The 25,464-nt window shown below is 40.1% G+C and overlaps 1 protein-coding gene across 16 annotated transcripts in view; it reads right to left on the reverse strand.

Annotated features, from left to right (window-relative positions):
* Ctnnd1 (catenin delta 1) overlaps window positions 1–21,876 on the reverse strand; it is a 49,076-nt gene extending 27,200 nt beyond the window's left edge. For 10 of the 16 annotated variants that reach the window (XM_076928977.1, XM_076928979.1, XM_034495890.2 and 7 more), the window contains exon 1: window positions 21,536–21,876. The gene's annotated coding sequence lies outside the window, so the exon portion shown is untranslated. The remainder of the gene's footprint in view (window positions 1–21,535) is intronic. The other 6 variants (XM_034495893.2, XM_034495888.2, XM_076928973.1 and 3 more) reach the window with 1 other exon arrangement.
* Between the last annotated feature and the right edge of the window lie 3,588 nt (window positions 21,877–25,464).

Raw genomic sequence — 25,464 nt, forward strand, 5'->3', positions numbered from 1 at the left:
GTTAGGAAAAACACTGAGGGACCTATGTCACGAAGCACGGTCTGGAGAAACTCTAAGTTCTTTTAAAGCTGACTTTAAGAGGACAATACAGTTTAGTAGAAAAAGCGGTCACACTCCTAGGTCTTTATGCATGAATGGATTTTTCTGTTTAAAAGGGAGAAGCAGTGGCTGTGTGAGACAGGATATAATTCACAAGATTGGTCCCAGTCCTGCCTTATGTTGTGGTTATTCTCATCTGTGTGATGTCAATAGCAACAGGCCATTCTAAGTCTGAGCTGCTGTGAAGATTGAATGAGATAAAGTGTGTTCTACAAGGTGAGGTATTAAGTTGTTTCAAGAGTTAGATTCAATCTTCCAATTACATTACTTCATGGTAATATCTCAGGCCTAAACTATTTTGTGAAGTAGTAGATGAAATTAATCGGATCTAGAACACAATTGAATTCTTCAGAGTAGATGAGCTGGTTTCTCTACTAGAGCTCTACATACTAGGAGGTCCCAACTAAACCAGTGTTTCTGGGACAGACATGTTTCTCTAGTAACCTTATAGTCACTGTACCAGTACTAATTCTTATTTCTTTTTCAGGGCCTTACAAGTTTGTTACCTCAGACAAAGAAACATGAAAAACATCACCAACGATGGAATGGCTTATATTTATTGCCTTAGCAATCACAGAAACCATAAGGAAGTTAAGTTTTACTACAAATGTTAAAACAGACTCATAGGTGAAAAAATTAACCAAGTTCGAACAGTTCATAGCAAATTTAGAATTTAAACGAAGGTCTCGAATATTTCTTAAGCCTATACTCTCTTCTATGCCATGCTGTACAAATACACGTCCAAGCAGGGCATACTGGCAAATGTCTGTAATCCCTGTGCTTATGAGGCTGAAGCAAGAGAACCACAGGCTTGAGCCCAGCCTGGAGCTACCTAGCAAAACCTTTCCTCAAATTAAAAAAAAAAAAAAAAAAAAAAAAAAATGGCCCAAGGCTCTTTGAGAACTTTCTTCTTAACCTTTATAGGAAAAGAGGGATGGGGAAATATCTGTCTACATTGTACAAAAATAAAGAAAAGCAAAACATATGACAAGCCATAGCAGAAAGTCTCGTAACTTGATGAAGTACCCTCTTCCTGCCACATACCTACCAATTGCTACAAACCAATCTGCAAATCACTGACTGACTTGGGCCAGCATCAAAAAAAGTCCTCTAAGTCTGGTCTAATACCTTTCCAAGTTCACCACTTACTACTGTCAGACACTTTCAACAAAAAGGGATCATTAAGAGGTGTTTAACCTTATTATTCTCCTAAGATTATATTTTCTGAGAATAGTTGTGTTTACTTTTAACAAGCCATAAGTCTTTACCAGATGGATCCCACTCATATCAAAAGATCTTAAATCCAATCACTGGTTCTGTCAAAAAATATCTAGAAAACCTGGGAGGAATTGTGTAACCCTGTTTAAGTTTTAATTTCCATTACCATCCACTCAGAGCTTCATTTAATAACTACAAATAATACACACACACAAATATACACACACAAACACACACACACTTCCATGAAGCTCATGTAGCTAGACCCATATTTGGCCAGACTTGGGCGAGTACTTGAGTACACCTTTGCGAGAAGAAACCCCAATGTCCCCTAAATCAAAGAGCTATCTAAGCTTTGACCTTCAGGCTCTGGAGAAGAGATTACAACTTTCTATAACTCAAAGTCCCAAAGTCTCCTCCTTTTTTCCTGTTAATACATTATAAATGAAAACTAATGGCACAAATGTTATGTTCTCCCTCAAAGCAAATTCCATTTCCATGTCTTCTGAGATATAAAATATTTTTTTTAAAACACCCAGCCTCTCACTGAATACCAATCGGTAACGGTAACATACAGCAAGTAACCTATAACACTTCAGCACTGTGTTATATAATTTCAGCCAGAAGAAAAATGTATCCAAAACTCACAGTTCAATGTTCCTGTTCAAGTACACACACACAGAAAATTACCATTCTGTTCCAAATCTCAAACATATTCTGAGAAAAGTTTTTCTAAGACTCCATATTGAGAGTACTTGTACCAGAGTCCAAAGTTCCAGCTACCAGGGCTGAAAAGATGGCTCAGCAGTTAAGAGTACTGACTTAGGGTGTCAGGAACTGAGCTTGGGTCCCTCTTAACTGCTGTGCCATCTCTCCAATCTCAATGTATTTAATTAAGTTAAAAAAAGCTTTTATTGTTTAAGTTCTTTTCCTTTGTCACTGGAGTCAGTTATATTACTTTCTGCAAAGGAAGATAATAAGACCAGAGGTCCCATTAACTGCCTGAGTGAGCCTTAGGGTAGATACAGTAAGACACTATTGGTCAGCCTTTTCAGTAAATTGGAGCCTCAGGGAAAGGCAAAAACTGTGCTATTTCAAGAGAGTAAATTTTGTTACTCCATAGTTGAGATGAAAGTATGCAGTAAGAAGAGTCCTCCTTAGATGAATAATACTTTTATTAATTGTTAATAATATAATATTACTATTATTGTTATACCATGCTGTCTAGGCTTCTCCAGAACTGGCTTAAGCAACAGGCACATACTACAGTCTTTTGTCTTTGGATTTTTTTTGGTTTGTGTGTTATAGAGGACTAAACTTAGGGACTTACGACTGTACTTAGCACTGTATTACTGAGTTAATATTCCCAGCCCTTGACATTGCTTTTAATAGGTGGTCTTATTGGCATTGAGCTTCTTTTTGTGATTCTTATGCCTCAGTCAGACATAGATCTTCCAGGGGTTAGTATGGATATGAATCTAAACAGAGAAGTGAAAATTTCCATAATTAGTCTCAATTTCAGCAGGTAGAACTTTTGTGAGGGATGGGTTGGGAGCTGGAACTTTTTATTCATTTATTAATTAATTCATTTATTTATTTAATGAATATGAAGAAGAGGGCATTGGATCCCATAACAGATAGTTGTGAGCTAGCATGTAGTTGCTTGGAATTGAATTTTAACTTAATTAAATACATTGAGATTGGAGAGATGGCACAGCAGTTAAGAGGGACCCAAGCTCAGTTCCTGACACCCTAAGTCAAGTAGCTCAAAACTACCTACACCTCTAGTTTCAAGGGATCTGATGCCTTCTCCTGGCTTCCTAGGACACACACATACATATGTATACATACACATAAATAAAAAGAGCCAGGGGTGGTGCCACATAGGCCTTTAAACCCAACATTCAGGAGGCAGAAACAGGAGAGTCTGAGGTCAGCCTGGTAGAGAAAGCGAGCTCCAGGCCAATCAGGGAAACACAAACACAGAGGAACAAAACCCTGTTTTGAAAAGACAGGAAAAAAAAGTGAAAGGAAAAAATAATACATAAAAGTTTTCCTTGTGCCTCTGGGGTAGCTTACACCTGCAATTTAAGCACTGAGGAGGCTAAGGCAGGGAGACCCTTGGGAGTTGAAAAGTGAGGCCAGCCTGGGCTACATGAGCTCCATGACAGCCTGGGTTACTGTGTGAGCCTGTTCTCCCCTCCCCCAAAAACAAACCAACCAACCACTAGGAATTTGATTACATTTTCCCCAGGCTGGTATGGCAGCATCTCTTTGAGCTTTCTAGGGGCTGTGTTCTGGAGCCATGGACCTGTGCTGCATTAAAAGGCTCCTTGGTCCTGAGAGACGACCAGGCTTTGGGTAACCAGGGCCACAAGGGTTTCTGGGTCAGGGGCATCTGAAGGGCACAAATACATAGGCTGTAAAATGGCCAAGACAACAAAGCTTAGCCTAGTGATATAGACTAAGCTAGGCTAGAACTCAGTGCTGTTCCTTGCCTCAGCTACCTACTGATGAGATTACAGGTGTGCATTACATCCATTGCAGGATTTAATGTTTGCCTTCTTTTTCATTTTGTTTGTTTGAGACAGGGTCTCCACTCTGCAGTCTAAGCTAAGCTGGTCTGTAACCCTATATAGTCCAAACTGTTCTCAAACTCTTGAAGCCATCCTCCTATCTCAGCTTCCAGAATGCTAAAACTACAGATATTGGTTACCATACAAGATGAATTTGTAGCTCCTATTGTAAATTTATAACTTCAAAAAAGTATGTGGAGACTGGGGAATACAGTTCAGGGGTACAACGCTGACTAAGAAGTCTTGTGCCACAACAAAAACTGGTCCACAGGCAGGAAGATCACTGGAGTCTAGGAGTTTGAGGAAACCACATACTGAAAGATATCACAAAAGGAAGGGGACAAAAATCACTTCATCATGGCCTAAGTTCAGAAACGACATAGAATATTATTTTTGTTCTATTTTCCCCTCCCACATATCCTTGGAACTCCCCAAACCCTAGCAGATTAACATGACTAAAGTTGGGCTGGCTTTGAAGCAAAAGAAAGGTGTGACTCTATCAAGGAACCCAGGACTGAAAGAGCATGGAAAGAAACAAAACCTGCTTCTCTTTGGAGCTGTATGACACATGCACAAGACTGGTCTAACAAGTCCTTCTGATCTCCCAGGCCAGGCCACCTCCCTCTCCTCCCCCATTAGCCAGGTGCCTCTCTCCAAGGCCTTCCACAGGGACAGACGATGAATTTTCTTAAGCTGACACTGAGATAGCTACTCTTCTAGATCCCTCTGCAACCTGAGCAAAGGGACCTTGCCTAACCTTATAAGGAAAAAGCAGGGCTTAGGGAGAAGCCGATAAGGAAACTAAGATAAAAGGGAGGGGTGGGGGAGGTGTCAGACTCCAGGAAGGGGAAAGGCCAAATGCCTTTCTCCTTCCTGAAAAAGGAGGGAGGAAAAAAGGGAGGGTAGTAAAGTGACAAAAATCTAACAGAATTTGATGATACTGTGCAACTCTTATTAAAAGGAAAATTCTAAAATTAACTGTGACCAAAAAAAAAAAAAGCGCTTAACCTTTGGGTTTAGGAGAGGTCATCCAGCTGACATGAACTCACATTCTTTGTTTGAAAGACACAGCTTCTCACCAGTCCTTTTACTTCCTATCTACAGTAGTCCTCATCTCTTTTGTTCATCATTTGAAAATAACTTGGAAAAGGTAGAATCATGTAACCGAGCCATATGCACAAGTCCCTAATTTTTCAAAGCCTTGATAAGGACACAACAGATACCCCTTCTGCGAGGTTTAGGAGACAACTGTCTTTATGGACAACAGTGCATTTATGGAAAGCAGTGACAGAAAGTATGAAACTCTATTTTAACTATACTAACAGGTAACAGAATGAGATGCTTTCCCCATCTGAATGAAAGGTAAAAACCCAGGCCTAAAGCAGTGTACTGCATCTCCCCATAGAAATTACCAGTAGAACCTTCTCAGTGCCTATGCCCGAATTCCATAAAACCCCAGGTGGGCTCAAGTGGTTCTTTGTTATGATGTTCATTGTTATGATAAGTGAACATCAACAGAAGCAGCAAGCTGGTTAGTAGTCCTACTCAAGGCATAACACTTCTCCCCATACAGTAGTGGGTGTATGAGCTTTCTATGCTTCCAGTGGTTCTGAGTCATTCTAAGTACACACACACACACACACACACACACACACACACAAAACAAGGGATTTTTGTTGTTATTTTTTAAGCAAGATATGATAGTACTACATACCTGTAATCCAAATACAAGGTAGGCTGAAGCAAAAGAATTTCATGGCTAGTCTGGGCTATATATACAGTGAGCTCCTAGACACACACACACACACACACACACACACACTTGAAGAAGGAAGTGCAGTAGACACAGGCAAGAAGGAGTGGACCCAGGCAAAGCATTCCTCAATTCTAGGGCTCTATTCTAATTCGGAATAAGCTTCTTTTTTATTGTTTTGTTTTTGTTTTTTAGGGAAGAGAGGGAGTCTCTCCTTGCAGCCTTGGCTGTCCTTGAACTCACAGACATCTGCCTACCTGTGGTTCCCAAGTCCTAGGATTAAAGGCGTGAGCTACACCACCTCCCAGCATCTGACTAAGTTTCTTTTTATAAGGAACAAGTACTCAAATCTAAAAAGTAGTAGAAACAAAACAGAGACGACTTTGTACCAATCACCTACTTTTCCATTGGCAAGCTTCATCTTGAAATCTAGCAAAAAAAAAACCAAAAAACAAAAAACAAAAAAAACAAAAAAAAACAAACAAACAAAAAAAAAAAACCCTCACTTTCACCCTCATCCCACCTCAAGAAAGAAAATCTCATCAAAATATTCCTCTTGTTTTTTAATATGACATCTCAGTAAGTCAAAAGCAAAGATCACGGTTGGGATAGGAAAGAAAAGGAACTAGAAGCAGAGAAGACTATGCTGGCCAGCATCAGAACAGAGGGAAGGGATTGTTCTAGCGGTATGTTAGCAATCTGCCTCTAGGGCAGCTGTCCTCCTGGACAATCAAAGGCGGTCTCTGTGTGTGCTAGGGGCTAGCCAGCTTAGCAAGAAGTTGAGGACTCAGCCACCCAACCAACCATGATAAAAGATGCCTATTTCACAGCTGGAATAAAGAGCAGGAAAAACAAAACAAGAAAGAAAAGGGGGCAGCAGAAGGAGGACAAACTGTCATGGGTACACTACTTCAACCCCAGGGAACTATCAGCTATCCTAGGCCACCTGCAGTAAGGGGATGCTGAAATGGACAGGGTGGGTATTCCTGTGGGTAGCAAGGTGCCAAACAGAAGGGTTCCAGGATTACCAGTTTCTTTGTCCCTTTCAGACCCCAAACAACTTCTGCAACAAACACAGTACATCAACATTATCAGACATCTATGCCCTCCTAGCATTCCATTCTTAATTAAATCCTAGATTCATAAATAAGCATACACAAAACTCAGAAAGCTCTTCAATGCTAAGAGATCAAGGCCATTTATATAACTCAAGTGCTAAGATGTAAAAGGCCACAGTCAGATCTCACACCCTCTAATCCCTCAGAGTAGCTAGATGCTCTGAGACCCATTAGACACACAAAGGCTGCTCTCTTCTCAGTAGGGCTCTGTAGCAGAGCTGCTCTCCAGGGACAAAGAGATTTCACAGGAGAACCACAAAGACATCACCCCTCTCTGTTCCCCCACTCCCAGCTTTCTCACTTCCTGTCACAGTAGCACCAGACCACAGTCTCCCAGAAACAAACAAATACAAAGTGCTGGATTCTGGGCTGCAGGCCAACCACATTCCAGGGCATCCTGTCTACCAATCACCAGTTAGAGCTCCTACTTTGCCCTGCTCAGTTGCTTATCGTGTTCAGGAAAACAACCCTCCTCTTAGCCTCAAGCCAACACTACATAGGACAAAGCTCAGGCCTTTAAGAATAAGCAGAAAGATACTATGTGCACAGACCTAAGTAAGAGTCTGGGGATGGAGGGTGAAGGATTTTTAATATGTACTTGGCAAATTTTTTCACCTTGAGACACTGAAATAGGGATTTTAAAGCTAAAGCTGCTATTCCAGTCAGCACAGCTACAAGTGGCACCCACCGCTCAAGAAAGTGCCACCAAGATGATCACTGTAGAACATGTCATCCATTTCTACTGCTTTTAAACTCTTCGAACTTCCCTACATGTGGAACTGATTCCTAAAGCTGGCCCCACCGAGAACAAACAAAGGCAGCAGACTCCACCCTACAGAAAGGCAGTTTATCAAGTTCTGAGGGCAAAGTTCCTAACTTCCCAAGAGAACGGGAGGAAGGCCACTAGGAATTGCATTGTAGCCCAGGCAGCAAAGAGGCTGACAGCAACCTTAGCTTTTTCCTGCAGCCTAGTTAAAGGAAGGAAAAAAAAAAAAAAAAAAAAAAAAAAGCAAAGCAAAGCAAAGCACTGGCTGACTCCAAGAATGGACCAAACTGTGTTTTTTCTATTACCTTGCACAGCCCATTAGAAGACAGCTTCCCTAGAAGCAAAACTTTAGACAGAGGTCAAACTCCATCAACCAGAGATTCCTGAGATCCAAACAAGTAGCAGCCTTTGCCCAAGATTCCATTCAAGGCACATAAGTATCGCTCAGACGAGTTCTAACCAGAACATTCTGAGCCAAGAACTAGTAAATGCCATCTTTCTCATTGTTTCTCTCCTTCCTCCTCCTAACCCCCACCCCCAAGCCACTGGAAACATTATCAGCTAAATCTTGAATATCTGTCTATATCTTGATCTCTGCAGCACAATTTAAAAGCATTTAGTCCTTAAGTGGGCCTGGCAAAAGCAGATGGAGAAGTAGGACAAGAATATATACAACAGCTCTTCTAAGCTGATAGAAACCCAGAGTCTAGGCGTTACAAATCATGTCACTGAAGCACACAAGCAAGTTTCCAGTCTTCTACCTAGCCCCAAATTTAACTAATTCTCTTTTTCTCAAGAATGTTCAAAATTTGAAAATTTATCAGTAAGTTCCTGGTACACAATGAGATGGATATACAAAGTGTTTTTTTTTTTTTTTAATTAAAATGTAAGTAAGTTTTCTGAAATAAAATGAAAATGGTTGTAAAAGACCCCACACATATACAATAATACTAAATACGCTCCTATGCATGCTGCTGCTGTTGCTCTGAAAAAGTGTCTGGTACATCCGAATCAAACTAAACAGGTGAGACAGAAAAGGAGTGTTCAGTCAAGAGAAATGGAGTATGAGCCAGAGAAGAAGACTAGTACAGTCAACCAATTACAGTTTAACTTAACTCCACCAGAGATCCTGAGTCTAACTATATCTCTGGCTCTTTCCAACGTTATTTGGAAAACTCAGCCAAAGGGAAGTTAAAGAGAACACCCTGAAGGGGGTAGGGCTTTAGTTAAAGAGAACACCCTGGAGGGGGTAGGGCTTTAGTTAAAGAGAACACCCCTGGAGGGTTTAGGGCTTTAGGAGGATGAATCCGTCTTGCCATCTATCTTCCCGAATCATGCTCCAAAGCCAAAGAATCAGAGAGAATGGTGGCTCTCATCCATAACCCCAATCTTCTTGGGAGGCAGAGACAGGATGAATTCAAAAGTTCAAAGTTAGCCTGGACTACTTGAGACTTCATCTCAAAAAATCAAGCCATCAGAGCACTTGGAAAGCAGAAGGAGGGGAGAAAAGAATGTGTCTCATAAAGTTAGGGTACATTCCAACTAGCCGACATCAACAGAGCATTGAGAGTTATCTGAGAAGCCAGTGCTACTCCATTATCCAGATCCAATTCCTGGGCCACTCCTTGCTCCAGAATAATCTTTACAAAGAATAATTGAGAGGGTTTGATAAAGACACCAGCTGTTTCCACGACTTTGCCTCCCCCTCCTTCTCAGAGCACAGTTCAAACTCACATCAAACAGTCAATACAATTGACCGTCAGTAGCAAGGAGAAGCCTGGACTAAAATAGCAGGAAGAGTGCCAACTGGCCCCACTTGGAATGCTTGCTTGGCTCAATTTAAAAATAAGAAATTTTTGTCATCTATTCCCTCTGTCCAATTTAATTCTCTCTACAATCTACCTTTCAGTGTCAAATGGGTTTCAGTTTCTTCCTTACAAGTCTATTTTCAAAGCTCAGAGAATACAGGGGGTGTGTATATAAATAAGGCTCAATGCAAAATAATGTCTGAGGGATGGGAAGGATTCCTGAACTGCAAAAACAACCTTAGTACAGGACTTCCCCTTCCCCCAACAACAACAAAGTACACCAGAGGCAACGGAGACACAAAAGTAAACATAAATATGACCGTAACTGCTCCTTATGGCTTTGGTAACCAGTGGGATCAGTAACACAGACTGCAGGTAGAGCATCCTGATTGTTCAGGATAAAACACTTGCCTAGTATGCATGAGGTGTTCTACAGCACTAAAGGGGAGTGGGGGGGGAGGGAGGACCAGCTCCTCCCCCAACCCATAGTCCAAGTTAACCAGAGTTAGCCAAGAAGGAAGTTAAGGGAGCCAGCATTTCCCTTTCAGACAGGAAGTAAATTAGCCCTTCCTGTGAGTTTTAAACAAATTGTACAGCTGGGGTTTCAATGTTAACATCCTCTCTTGAATTTGTTCCACAATTTCAAAATTGCAAGGGGGAAACAGAGACATGGTCTAAAGGTTTCCCTTAACAGGCCATGCTACACGCCATGCTACACATTGAAGTAACCTTCAAATCTGTATTAACATGGAATCCAAAAACAATATTGGGTAACACTCAAGTGGATAATTTCAAATTAACCAGCCCCCACCTCATGTCTACCACCACAAGCCAGTTAGTAGTCTGCTCAGTTCAATTAAATACCCAGCCACATGAGAATTCAACCCTAAGGGATCACAATCATTTGGAAATTCATATTTTCAAAAATGCTATGTAGTGATTCTTACAGCCTGTAGGAAATCATGTGGTCTGTTCCTGACAATCTAACCACAACATTCCTTTGACAAAGGGGCAGTAGTTAGAAAATACATTTGGGCCTGTTTTACTGCCCACTAGGCAGTTCAGATCATTACTCTGTCTGGATTAGAAACTCTAAGAGCGTGGACTTAAGTATAGGATAGCTGTAGCAGCATAATGTTAAATCCTTTGTTCATTTGTTTTATTTTATTTGCTTAGACAAACTCTCAGTACATCACCTAATTTGCTTGTTGCTGGTCTCAAACTCACAGTGATCCTCCTGATTGCTGGGATTACAGACCTTTGTCACCAAGTTCAGCTTTAAATATTAAATTTTTTTAGACTCAGCACCTAGAAGAAAGACTATCTTGGTACCAGGCCCACTGCCTATAGACTTGTGAGCTGCTTGCTGGAGTACATGCCTATTTACACTGCAGAAGGAACAAAATTGTAAATGTTTTAATTTACTGCAAGGAATGAAGGTCTATGCCAAATTTTTATAGACTTGTTCCATATTCTACTGTAAAAGAAGCCAAGTCCAAAATCTTCTTCATTCTAACATTCATGAACCCTAGATATTTCTAGCCTAGTTGGTAACAGATGAGGACTAACCAGACATTGAAACAGCAAGAGCTACTGCTGACATTTTTTCCAAGCAAGTCACTTTAACTTCTAGTTTGAGACCAAATGAGTAGTAAAATGTCCTTAAAGAGCTATGGCAAAAAGCATTTCTATGAAAATTGTATAAGTGAAGATTTAGGCAAAAAAAAAGAACAGCATGATATTGACAGTCCTGACAATCACAAGCAACTTCACCATCTACATATGCTGGAGAAATAAGCATCAACTAGTTAAAGTACCTTGGAAACCTTGCAGATATCTGTGATTACCTAGAATACTTCCCACATAATGCTACAGCTAGGAGAAGGGAATTGATGTGTTCCTTAGTCAACCAGTAAAGATGGTATTAAGCACAGGATGACAACCAGATAACTGTATTTAGAGGGCAGAATAATGAGTAACCAGGTCAAGTACCAGGTCTAAAGCCTCTAATAGAAAGGTATAGTAGCTCCTACAGGTTAAACCCAGCCCGGGGAGGCTCAAGAAGGAAAACTAGACTAGCTAACCTGTACTATGATATAAGCTTGAGGACACAGATACACTCATTAATATTAGGGTAGAGGAGCAGTATCTCTAGCTTAAGTATCTCTAGCAACGTTGCTAAACCAGAAATCTTGAAAGAAAAAGTAAATGTGAGTGACACAGGTCCTCTGGTAATCAGGTATTATCTGACTTTGCTATATGGGTTGCCAAAGAACATCAAATCACCAAATAGCTCCATCAAAATTAACCAAGCAAAGTGATTCAGTATGTGTTTTGATAATCCCTGATAAATTAAACTTACATATCTGGAAAAGAAAAAATAGAGCCCTAAGGTTACTTAACAAGGATAATCACCGCTGATATGAAAGACAGAAAAATGGATATGGTAACAGTAACTGTAATTCCCCAGTCTCAGGAGGGGGATCCCTGAAACCTTCAAACCCCAACATTAAAAGGAAGAAGGAGGAATTTCTATCCAGGTATGGTAGCCCATGCCTTAAATCACAGCAGAGGCAGTTGATTTCTGTTAGTTCCAGGCTAGACTGCTCTACACAGTGAGTTCCAGGAAGATAGATCTAGAAAGATCCTCTCCTAAAAAAACAAAACAAAAAACCCCAGGAGCTTTTGGTGAAATGAGCAGCAGCGGCGGCGGCAGGAGGTAAGTGGGGATCCAAAGCACCAAACAAAACCAACAAATGTAGACAAAAAACTGTACCACACTTGAGCTGCAATTTCTCCTTTTCCTAGGCAACTATGTAGATAAGAAAATCGTTGATGTTTACAAACGCATATAAAGTTATTCTAACTGCACTTGTCTTATGGTTCTCCAAGACAAGGGTCATCAACTCATATAGAATGTGCTATTATGGAAATCACTCTCATAGAGTTTCTGCAATGGGAGAAAGAGGCTGGGACAGCTGTTGCCTCAAGTTAGTTGGAACACACCAAACGCTAGTCACAGCTGTTGTCTCCGTAGATCTAAAGACAATTTATTTTTCTTTGTACTCTGTAGTGCTAAGCAGGCTCCTGTGCCAGTACTCTATCCTTCAGTATAAAGCAGCCCAGACAGGTAGGTAGGTCTCTGTTGATACCCACCCCCTCACCATCACTCTTGACCAGGGAGTTAGCCTAGGTCTGTGCCTTTTCTAGTCCTCTCCTGTGAATAACAATCACTCATTTTTTTTGTTCTCTTCCAAATATACCTTACATATAAGCCCTCCTTGATCACTCATATAATAATCCTCAACATTTGAGACATGTAGTCAGAAAGATTAGGAGTTCATGAACCAGCCGGGGCTTCATGAAACCCTGTTATTTATAGATAGATAGATAGATAGATAGATAGATAGATAGATAGATAGATAGATTAACAGACAGCAAACAGCAACAAATACATACACACAAATTTTGCCCCTTGGACCCATATGGCTTCCATTCTATGTACTAATGTTTTGTTTTTTTTTTTTCAGCAGAAATCCATATTGTAACATATGTAATTATATATTCATTAAGTCAATTTAGTTTATTATTATACACTACAGCATAGCATATATCACTTTTTGTGCATGTAGTGATCAAATCCAGGAACTTCTTTATGCCAGGCATAAAGTACTACTGAGCTACATCCTCAACCCTCAATTTTTTGTTTGTTTTTTTTCTTTGTTTACTTTGGTCTTTTCTGTCTTGCTTTTGGGAAAAAGTCCTGAGCTCTTGCCCAGTAGCACCATCATCTCCTATCATCCTGGCCCAGCTAGTAGCACCATCATCTCCTATCACCCTGCATTAGCCTCTGGGGCTAGGACTGCACGTTTACTACCACACAAGTGAAGATGTTTCTCATGTTCAATGAATATAGTTAATTTAGAAAAATAAACCAACTTCATTTTGTTTTTATTTCAATAGTTCTTTATTTAGTTAGTTGCATGTCTTGTTTTGAGACAAGGTCTTACGGTCCCCATGCTAACCGCAGACTCACTACTTACCAACGATACAGTAATTCCTGGCCCTCCATTCTCCACTTCTCAAGCATGCACCATGACTAGCTCCTTTTTATTATTTTACAGGAATTTTGCATATGCATGGATATGTGTGGGAACCTATGCTATGAGGCACACATGCAGAAGCCAGCAAGTTTGGCAGCAAGTGTCTTACTAATTGAGCCATCTAACCAGTCCAGTCCTATTTATTGATATTTTTGGCAAGGTCCACCATGTAGCATAGGCTGGTCTCAAACTCCCAATCTTCCTGTCTCAGCTTCCTCAAAATACGGATTAGTGCCATACCAGGTTCGATACTTTTTTGTTTTTCTAACTGTGATCCTTAGGTCTATCAATGATTAGAGACCTCTATACACCTATAGCCATTCCTCCTCCTCCTCCTCCTCCTCCTCCTCCTCCTCCTCCTCCTCCTCTTCCTCCTCCTCCTTTGCCTGACCTTCAGCAGGGTAGGCACTCAAGTGCCCAACTGTGTCCTAGTTTACAAAGCTAGCAGAGGAAAGAACAGCAGAAAGATTACAGAATTCCCCCATTCCAAAGAAGCAGGAGAGAAATCAGATTGGCATCAATTTCCCTTTTAAAATAGACTCCTCTATTTTAAAAGTAGACTGAATATACACACCAGCTACTTTATTCAATGAGATTTTCTTCACTTGCAATGAAATGGGAACTGCAGGTGCTTTGATAAAGGTACTGAAAAGTTGACCTACTTTCTATAACAATGTCTATGTCCTCAAACATCAGAATAAAATCTGGTCTCCTAAAATATAAGCTTCTTCAAACAACATCTTCTCATTCAACAGTAAGAAATGTGCTGCTCCATTTAAATACAGAAAAACATGGGTCACATATACAAATGCCATTTATTCTGGGGAAAGTAAATTTCTTTTGCTCTACTATTAGCTGAGCTATGAATAACTAATTAAGATAAATGAGATCTGGAAAACATTAAAGATAAAAACTGAGGGCTGGGTGTGATGGTACACGCCTTTAATCCCAATATGTGGGAGGCAGAGGCTAATGAATGTCTGAATTCAAGGTCAGCCTGAGACAGCATGGGTTACACAAAGAAACCCCTAGGGTGGGGGGAGGGGCACTAGTTGAATTACTAGATGCACCTTCATGTCAGTCTAACACAAAGAAAACAAGCTGTATCCTTACACTTGTCTTTAGCATCAATACAACCGATTAAGAATAAAAATAAAAATCTTGAGAAGACCAACAACTTAAGCGTGAGAATACAGGAATGGAAAAGCAAGCCAACAAGGACGAAATCAGCTCAAACAGTAAAGAATCTAGACTGAAAATGTAACAATTTGGGTAAAGGAGCTACCACAGAAGGCTAAAGGGTACCAAATAGATACTATTCAGATGTAACATAGGTTACATCATATAAAGAAACTACATAGCAAGGCCCCATCTAGAAGGGTGAGGGGTAAGATGGAGAGAAGGAAAATGCTAGACTAGAGGAAACCTACAAGTTTCCTTCCAGACAGGGCTGCATCTAAGATATGCACACATCCTCCAAGCCCAGCTTGGCTTTTCCTCATATGAAAGCAAACTTTTCTTAGAAGCACACTTTTCACAGGAAGCATTCATGAACTCAAAATTTTTACATGTTACAATTTTACAAATGTCTATAAATACGGGCTGCAAGTGAAGTGTTTCCTGGAAAAAAAAAAAAGAGCCCATTTCAGTAAAAATAATAGCAAAAGCCTGCCTTTGTTTCTGTACATCCATTCATATAACCTAGCACTAGCTTACAAACGCTTGGTTAGATAAGCTTAATGCAAAGAATCTGGCTCAAAATTAATTGAGACCAAAAAAGAGGGGCTGGTGGTGGTACATAACTATAATTCAAGCAACTGGGGTGGGGGTGGGGCAAGAGATAGAAGGCTCTTCACAAGTTTGAGGGCAGCCTGGTCTAAATTCCAAGTCAACCACAGGTATATAGTGAAAGCCAGAAAACAAAAATCTGGTTCAAGTTGATGATAACAAACCCAATCAAAACCCTTCTCAAGCCACTCTGATCAAATTACATTTACCCAGAGTTCTGTTTAGGCTGGACACAAAAGGACAGGAGTAACTGCAGTTCTTCTCAAGTCTTTGAGGAAATTATAAACCTATTCTTGCAGTGCTACCTGTTTGTCTCCTTCATTAACCCCTCCCGCCCCAACCCCCACAACTCCCCAAAAGTTGCTGCCCACTAGGAAAATAAAATGTTTCTCATAAAGTTAACAGAACATGAGAGGCTTGCACAGATCTGTAACCCTATCACTTGGGAGGCTATGGCAGGAGATTTTGAATATAAGCAAGTTTGCTACACAGTGAAACTTTGTCTCAAAAAACAACTTTTTATAAAAGAAATCGTGTCCAACAGACAAATGATGTTTATTCAGTGTTCTATGGCAAACAAACGCAAAGTATTACTATGAAGTATATACTTTTTTATGAATTTTTAAATAGAAAACCAATTGTAATGACAATTCGATATAAAAAGTTAAGAATTAATACATTTTGTTTGTTTGTTTCTGCATTAGAAGAGATCAAACCTAGGGCCTAGAGCATGCTAGGCAAGCACCCTCCCACTGAGATATATATCCCCATAGAAATGGTCAAAATTTCCAAGGCTATACAGAGAAACCCTGTCTCGAAAAACCAAAATAAATAAATAAATAAATAAATGGTTAAAATTATTGCCATCTTAGAGAAGATCAGAACAAACAGCGCCTGAGCAGTCTGTCCCAGGATAAATCAGAGCACGATTGACACCCAACAGTCCAGCTCCAGCACCTTTTTTTCAGTAGGACTTTCTTTTATATAGGTTTTTCCTTTCTATGTTTTTAAGCATCAATTGTGCTATCCTACTTTGCCTTGTAACACTGGGGGAAGTGCTCAGTAGGAAATTACTTTTTTGGTTGAGTAAATTAAAAAATACTATGCAGTAGTTAAAACATCTGAGGCAAAACAGAAGCGACTGGGTAAATGGGAGTAAGAAAGACTTAATGTGATTCTTGAAATTTTTCTTGCAAAATCCTGCATGTGTGAAGTAAAATAAAAACTTTAAACACCACTGTCACCATCATGAGGTCCCTGAAAACATTAACCAGATTACCTAGAACTGATCAGCACTTGAAAAAAAACTCTTTATGACTAGAGGAAGCAGGATGTTGTTGTACTTATCTTTAATCCCAACACAAAGTAGGTAAAGGTAAGAGGATCTCTCTGAATTTGGGGGCTAGCCTGATCTACAGAATCCAGGACAGCCTAGGCTCCAAAAAAGAACCCCCCCCCCACAAAAAAAAAAAAAAAAAAAGACTAGGGGTAGCTCAATTGACAGACTGCTTGTCCAGCATTTAGGAAGCCCTAGGCAAGGCCAAAACCAGCCTGGGCTACTTGAAACTCTGTCTCAAAAATATAATTAAAAATACTTACGCAACTAAATACAAATCAGTTATATTTTAGCTTCCCCTTTTAATTCGAAGCAGGACAGTGTTCCTGCTCTCTCGGTGCTCTATTGGAAAGCTTGGAGACAGCTACATCTTTTAGGTCAATCAATTCCATTTCAGCTTCATGTAACATGGATTTATTCATTTTTATTTTATGTGCATGGGTGTTTTGTCTACATGCACATATGTGTACCATGCATACCTGGTGCCCACAGAGGCCAGAAGAGGGTCTCATTTATATTTCCTGGAACTGGAGTTACACAGATGGTTGTGTGTGTGCTATCTGTGCTAATCATACGTACACACACACACACACACACATACACACACAATCTCCAGCAAAAAAAAAAAAAGAACACATGACATCAAGTGCAGTAGCCTAGTCCTAGAATTCCAGCTCTCAGGAGGCAGATCCAAGATCAGGAGTTGAAGATCAGAGAAGTTACAGAACACCCTGTCTCAAAATGAGACTTGTAGGGAAGGGAAAAAAAACTTCAAACACATTTTCTTTGAAGCACTCACAATCAAAAACTAGCATCCCAAGATCTTTGTGTTTTTGTTGGTGGTGTATAAATCACTGATCCAAGCAGGGGTGAGAACGTTCTTCCATGTTGCTCTCCGTGTTTTTCCCCAGAAAATGGATAGGCTGCCCTCACAGACTGAAGGCAACAGCTGTCTAAGTTATAAAATAAATGCACATTACTTCTTCTTTAGACTGATTGCCAAGAAAAGCTAAACCTTAAAGATCTTCCATTATTTCCAGAAACTCTGTTTAAAAGAAGCTATTACTGGTGACATGTGTCTATAGTACCAGCATTCAGAAGAAGGGCCAAAAGGGATCAGAAATTAAAGGTGATCCTCAGTTACATGAGATCCCACCCCAAAGAAATGATTAGGGTTGGTGAAATGTTTCAAGGATAAAGGAATTTGACACCAAGCAATCGACCTTGAGTTCTAACCACAGAATTTTCTCCCATGCCCTTATGTCCTGACTTACACACACCTGGCCTTAGCAAGAGCAGGTGCCTGCCCTTCCCCACCTCACACAATGAAATACATGTAAACAGAAAAATAGAAAGGAATAAGTAAAAAAAATCTAAACTACAGGTTACAATGAAAGTGTCAAAATTCTAGGGGAATGTAATTAATTCATGTTGTTCTGATTCCTGTCTCCATTTAAGCCTTCTCAGGCCCCACTAATTCCCATCAAGTACCTTAATTAAACAAGACTTACTGAGCACCTCAGTTTGTAGCAGACACTACAACAGGTAATGAAGGGATAAAGATAGCATCTACACACAAGCAGTTCACAGTCTAGAGTGAAAGATAATTTTTAATATAGTATGATAAACACATTTACTACAACTACCTCCCTCAAGCTCCTCACTAGAAAGTGTATCATTCAACCCAAAGAACTGAAAATTCTCTAGAAGACAAAATTTCACTAATAAGCAAATGATGGTTGAGGCAAATCCTAGAAGTTAAAAATATAGAGCAACAAGACACGGTGGTGCATGACATTAGTCCCAGCACTTGGGCGGCAGAGGCAGGTGGATCTCTTTGAGTTCAAGGCCAGCCTAGTCTACAGAGTTCCTGGAAAACCAGAGCTACATGGAGAAACCCTGTCTCAAAATAAACAAAAAGCAAGCAGGATTGGTAATGAGCTCTGTGGCAGAGTACTTGCCTAGTCTATGTGAGGTCCTGAGTTCAATCCCCAGCACTGCAAAAGGGAAAAGGAGCCTAAGGGACAGCAGTGGCATGTATATATGATCCCTGCTTTTAGAGCTAAGCTATCTATGCCAGCATACTCAGCTTTCACTTGCAATAAGGAAACTGGTCTTTTACATATAATAGCCGAACTTGGTCCCTGAAAGTAACTACCAAAACGTTCCTGCCTAAAACAAGGCTTCATTTATTTTAGTCCCAGCTGTTATGTCCAATCTCTGGTTAACGGTAATGTACCCCTGGTTAAATTCATTGACTCTGTAGTCAATCAGACCAGGGTCAATCTTTATCGCCACTCTTTAAATAATAAGATGTTCAGTAAATCCTGACTTCTTTGTTTCAAATTCTTTTAAAAATGGTTATTAGAAATTAGGTAGTCTATGCAAAATGCTGAGCACACAGTAAAATAAAACAATGACAGGGAGGGTAGGGGATGGGAAGATCTAGAAGGTACTAAGAGAGGGCTGTCACCTACCACAATAGAAAGCAATAAATTATACACAGCTAAATATTTTGCTATTGCAATTGATAGAGATCTAAGCTGAATTTATCTGCCTGCATCCTGTCTAAGGAACAATTATTTGATAAACCTAAGGCTGGCATGTGATTACAGGAAGCTTTCCCCTTTCTAAGATCTCCCAGAGTCCCGATTTTAGAGCAGCTGGGACCATGCTGAGCCCTGGCTGTCCATACTGGAACCCTAAGAAAGGCACTAGAACTCTAACCAACCACACACACCTGAAACACAGACCCACTGCCTCACTCACATAACAAAGAAACTAACTGAATTCCATATAAAGCAAATGAGGAAAGAAAATCTGTGCAATTCATACTCATTTGTCATCATTTTCACCCCAAAACCAAAATAAGCAGCACAGAAAATAAAAATAATAGCAAAATAAAGATTTACTTATCTGTACCCTTTCCTATAATTCCTGAGAGAACCAGGGAAGGTGAAGTAAAAGACAAAAATCTTCCATCTTAACACCTCAAAAAGCTCTGTACCATACGGCAGGCCAAACAATGCCTTAGTTTGTAAATAGTCCTGGACCCTAATGCTGCACAACACAGCTACACAAAGCCCAGTTTCAAAGCCGGACCCAGATTACCAGCAGTCATCCAGAACCTATTTTCAAACTGCCTTTGTACTCCTCCTTCAGACTCTCATCCCTCCCCCTAAAGGCTGAGTGAGAAACCGACACTCTGGCAGCAACAGACCAACCCTTCAAAGAGGGTCTAAGAAATCTCCTCGGAAAAGCATTTCAAAGGAAAATTGAAAAATTGGAAATGAGAATTATAGCCCAACAGACTGTATATATTGTCTTTTTCCTTTCTTTTCAATTACTTATTTTAATTCTGAAGTCCACATGTCAATTTTTTTTTTCTGTAATCCTTGCCTAAATTATATGGAAAGGAAAAGAGGAACAAAACTTGCTTCCTCTAGAAGCCACAACCGCACAAGGACAAAACCATCTTGCAAGGAATGTCTTCCCTGTAGAAAAATATTCAAGGAAATGTTCTAGTCTAAAAAGAATGAGGGCAGGGACTATGAAATCCGAAGACTAAGATTCCTATCAGTTAAAGGTAATGAGGAGCTTACACATTAAGACCCATCTCGATACAATTAGAGCAATATCTATTCCAGCTCTAATTTCCATACTGATCCCCATTTTTTTTTCTGATCCCCATTTTAAAGTATCTATTTTTCAGCTACTGATGAGTTGGCTATATAATTATCTGGGATCTGTACATTTCCAAGAATGTATATACAAAAAGCAAAACCAAGCAAATCTTAAGGTCAATTATAAAACATGAACCAGTCACGTTAACAGTGTTCTGACTTAATGGTAAGTTAACGACGCCAAGCAAACAAACAAACAAAAGACACCTCTAAAAAGTAATCTTTCCAGTGGCTTAAAAATAAAATTCCCTTTATGCTTTCTCAAATGTGCTTTGCAAACTCCAAGTTTTCATTAAGTGGTTTCTCTTCACCTGTCTATTCACAACCTACAAACCTTTCAGAGACCAAAAGGACTGAAAAAGACTTTCGGGTGATCTGTCGTTTCACTCCAGTCAACATAAAGCATGATTAGAATTTCCTTATCCCTTAAAGGGCCGAACATTATCATATCTGCAAGTTTAACACACAACACCTTCACAAATGTGTGCCATTAAAAGGACTTTTAGGACAAAATGAGAGAGAGAGAGAGAGAGAGAGAGAGAGAGAGAGAGAGAGAGAGAGAGAGAGAGAGAAACTCAGTTAACATGGATCCATTTGTTTTCACAAGGCAAAGCAAAGAGACTCCTAGGCAGGCGACAGTGGCTCCCACCCACCACCACACCTGGAAAAGTGAAAGAGGGATCCACCCAGGAACTGCAGAGCAGAAATCCTTCTGGGCCGTTCACGTTCAGAAGGAAAAAACAATACCATTGAAACTCGAAAGCTTCCTGCAACTTTCCTCTGCCACAGATTCAAAGGTGATAGGGCTAAAAGTTCCGAACCACCGTAAGAGCCATCTGTACGACTAGCTTCCGACCAGGACCAATTCCTTTCCCAACCCACACACAGCATGCCCCCAAAAAACAACTTTTTGAGCTCTGAAAAAAAAAATAGTGTTAGCTAAATCCAGAAAAAATAATAATAATATAAAAGTACACACAAAAATGTAATTTACACAACTTCTGCCCCTAATTCTAACCAGCTTCCGGGACTAGACCTAGAAGTTTGTTTCCAGCTCTTGTACGTTTTACCTTTTTTCCTTAATTAAATAAAATACCAAGAAACCTTCAAAGTATTAAAAGTAGAAAAAAATAATTGATTAAAATTCACCGTCAGCATTAACAGGATTTCTCCCCTTTTAAAAGTCCCTCCAGTTACCATCAAGAAAAAATTCCACTTGAGTTATCCCTTTCCCAACTAGTTAGACACACATTTTAATAAGAGGGGAAAAAATTAAAAAGCACACACCTCAAATGTGGACTTTTAAAGCCAGTCCTTTAAGAAACAAACCCAAAGCTTCACCAATGTGCTGAGAAAGACAAATCCAGCGAGATTCGCCGCCTCTTCCTCTTCCTCGTTCCACGATCTTCCCAGCCTTTCTCTTCTCCCTCCGTGTCTGTGTCTCTCTCTCTCTCTCTCTCTCTCTCTCTCTCTCTCTCTCTCTCTCTCTCTCTCTCTCTCTCTCTCTCTCTCTCTCTCTCTCTCTCTCTCTCTTTCTCTCCCTCTCTCTCTCTCCCCTCAGATCCAACACCTAAAATGGAAGTTGCACCCAGCCAAAGGCAAGGGAGCCTGGGTGGTGACAAACTGATCTGGCAGCCCTACCCTAGCTTTCCTAAGTGATGTCAGCCCCTGCGAGCTTCCAATAGGAACCAGGCATAAATCAGGGAGCTGACCTTATCCAATAGGAAACTTTATTATAGGAAATTAAAAAAAAAAAAAAGGCGAGAGAAAGACGAGGAAGTTTTATATATATAATATATATATATATATATATATATATATATATATATATATATATATATATATATTTAAAGCTGAGACTATACAATCTCTGAGGAATTACTGCAGAGTTGGGGGGAAGTGGGAGGTGCTAAATAACAAAGCATTTTAGAACGGCACGCCTAAGCCTCAGTTCCCTTTGATGAGGGTCTTGTTCCTTTTCCCTATCTGGGTGGGAAAACAGAAAAGCGCTTACTTTCTTTACCTGCTGCGGTTTGGTTTGCTGCTTTCTTCCCCAAAGCTTTTTGCCAAAGGAAGCCAGGAAAGGAGGAGGGAGAAATCCCAGAAATAGGACTATGTGTTACTGGGATGGTAGAAAGTATCTGAGAGAAACTCTCAATTTCATTGTTTTAGTTTAATTGAATTAAAAACTAATGAAGAAAATAAATGCTTAGACTTGTTAATAGTTTCTTAACCTCTCTGCTCTAAACTAAAAGAAAGCAGAATCCACTGAGCTGTTGAGTTGCACTGTCTTCCCATCAAAACAATATGGGTTTGCCTGGGACAATAGGCAGTATATAATAAACAAAGAGTTTAGAATAGTTAAGAATGTCATCGTTAAAATTATTAAGAGAATGCTAATTTTTAGTCAACTCAAAATTACCTGGCTTTTTTTTTTTTACCTAAATAAAACATTATATAGGTTTTCCTCTGAATTCCTTTAAAGTTTAGGAGGGGGAGAGGTTGTGTTTATTGTTGGGTTTTGTTTTCTCTTGAGTGGGGAGGTTGTTTTGTTTTGTTTTGTTTAGGACAGAATCTCACTCTACCCCAGGCTGGCCTCAAACTCAAAAACCCTGTGCCTGTGACTTCTGAGTGATAGGGTTGAAGGTATATTACCACCTGGTAAAACTGGTATCAGTTATTCACTAATTACTAAATGAAGATAATGAATTAGGTTTCTCCTTATATATTTTAATTAGATTTATTTGTGTGTGCATGGGTGCACATAAACCACAGCAGTCATATTCAGGTCAGAGAACAATTTTCAGGAATCGATTCTCTCCCTCCTCCATGTGGGCCCAGGGGATTAAACTTCAGTCATTCTCTTGGTGGTAAGCGCTTTACCCACCGAGACCTCTTCTAATCCTATTTTTAATTTATTTTTAATTTATTTTTTGAGACAGGGTCTCATTTTGAAGCCCTGACTGGCCTAGAACTCTTGATATCTAGACCAGGCAGGCTGGCTTTGACCTCACAGAGATTCCCTCTGTGTCTGCCTCCTGAGTGCTGGGATAATAGGTGTGTGTTCCTATTGGCTGCTGTAAAATGTATCTTCATAAAGCTTTTATAATCTATAATAGTGATATACTGGCTAAGAAAAGAGACTGCAGTCAAACTGCTGGCTTCCAGCTATACCTCTGCGAGTACACTAGTTCAGATATTTGCACCACTACAAGACTGTGGCCAAATTATATAATCTCTGAACCTCAGTTTTCTTAACTATAAAAATGGAAATAACTATCTCTCACTGGAAGACATGGCTCAGTGGATAACTGCTCATTTGCTGCTCAACCATGAGGACCTGGATCAGATGACAGCACCAATGTAAAAAGCCAGACATAAATACATGCCTATGGATAGAAGGGGGGACCCAGAAGGTCACTTCTGTTTGCTGGCCACCAACCCAGGTCCCAGCTTAAAGAAGTAAGTCCGAGAGTGATAGAGCAGAACACTGGATGTCCTTCTCTAACCTGTGTGCCTGTGCATCACATATCACACATACAAACCTGTTGTAAGAAAAAAAATACACATAAAAGTCACTTTTGCTTTTCAGTCAGACCTTGCTCTATAATTCCTACCAGTGTGAAACTTACTATATAGCCCAAGATGGCCTTAAACTTCTAGTAACCCTACTGCTTCAACCTACAAAGTACCAGGATTACAGACATGGGCCACATTACCTGGCAACATAAATGTCTACTAGAGATGTCTAGCATATAGTATAAACTCATTAAGAATAAACTGTTGGCCTGGGGACATTCATCAGTTAAGAGCACTGTCTGCTCTTGCAGAGGACCAGAATTCAATTTCCAGACTATACACTATGGCTCAAAGTCATTCAGAACTACAGTTCCAGGGGATCTGAAGTTGCACTCACTTCCTTGGGTGATGAATGCATGTTTCACACACACACACACATACACACACATAAATATTTCTTAAATGAGATGGCTCAGTGAATAAGGTGTTTGTCATCATACCTGGCAATCTGATTTTGATTCCCAGGCCCCACAGGGTAGAAGAAGAGAACTGACTCTCACATGTTGTCCTTTGGTTGCAACATACTCACACTGGCATGTGCATACACACACACATACAAAACTAATTAAAATATATTTTTAAAAAACAAAGAAAAAATGGATTGTTAAAATTATTATAATGGGCATTATAGTGCACATGCCTGTAATCCTAGCACTTCAAAGGTGGAGGAGGCAGAAGGATCAGGAGCTCAAGACCATCCTTGGCTTCATAGTACACTTGAGATCAGACTGAGCTATATGAGACTTTCTCAAAAGAACTGTTTTTCTTTGAGGCAGGGTTTCTCTGTATAGGCACAGCTGACCTGGAACTTGTTCTGTAGACCAGGCTCGTCTGGAACTCAGAGACCTACCTGACTCTGCTTCCCAAGCGCTGGGATTTCAGGCATGTGCCACCACCACTCAGCATCAAAAGAAATTTTTAAAGAATGAATTGTGGGGCTGGAGAGATGGCTCAGCGGTTAAGAGTACTGACTGCTCCTCCAAGGTCCTGAGTTGAACTCCCAGCAACCACACAGTGGCTCACAACCATCTGTAACGGGATCTGGTGCCCTCTTCTGGTGTGTCTGAAAACAGCTACAGTATATTTCATATACATAAAATAAATAAATCTTTTAAAAAAAAGAATGAATTGTGAATTAGATATGTACCTGTTTGTTGCTAGTGTTTGCCTAGCATGAATGAAGCTTTGAGGTCCATTCCTAACACCTCATAAAACAGGTGTTGTGGCAAATACTATTATTATCTCAACAGGAAGATCAGAATCACAACCATCTGTAACTCCAAGGGGATCTAAGTCCCTCTCTGGCCTCCAAGGGCACCAGACACACATATAATACACAGATATATCAGACAAAACAACCATACACATAAAAAAAATAATAAAATCATTTTAAAAAGCAAAAAAGAAGGGGCTAATGTGTAGTGATAGCACTGTGGAGGCAGAGGCACATATATCTCTGTAGGCTCAAAGTGGCCTGATATACATAGCAAGTTCCAGGACAGCGGGGTTCAAAACCAGACCAAACCAACCAACCAAACCAACAAACAACAATAAGGGAGCTATGGAGGATAGCTCAGTATTACGAGAAGCTCTTGCTCTTCCACAGCTCAGCTCACAGACCCACAATTGATGAGTCA

The sequence above is a fragment of the Arvicanthis niloticus genome, chromosome 2, assembly GCF_011762505.2.
Source record: "Arvicanthis niloticus isolate mArvNil1 chromosome 2, mArvNil1.pat.X, whole genome shotgun sequence".
NCBI classification, from domain to species: domain Eukaryota; kingdom Metazoa; phylum Chordata; class Mammalia; order Rodentia; family Muridae; genus Arvicanthis; species Arvicanthis niloticus.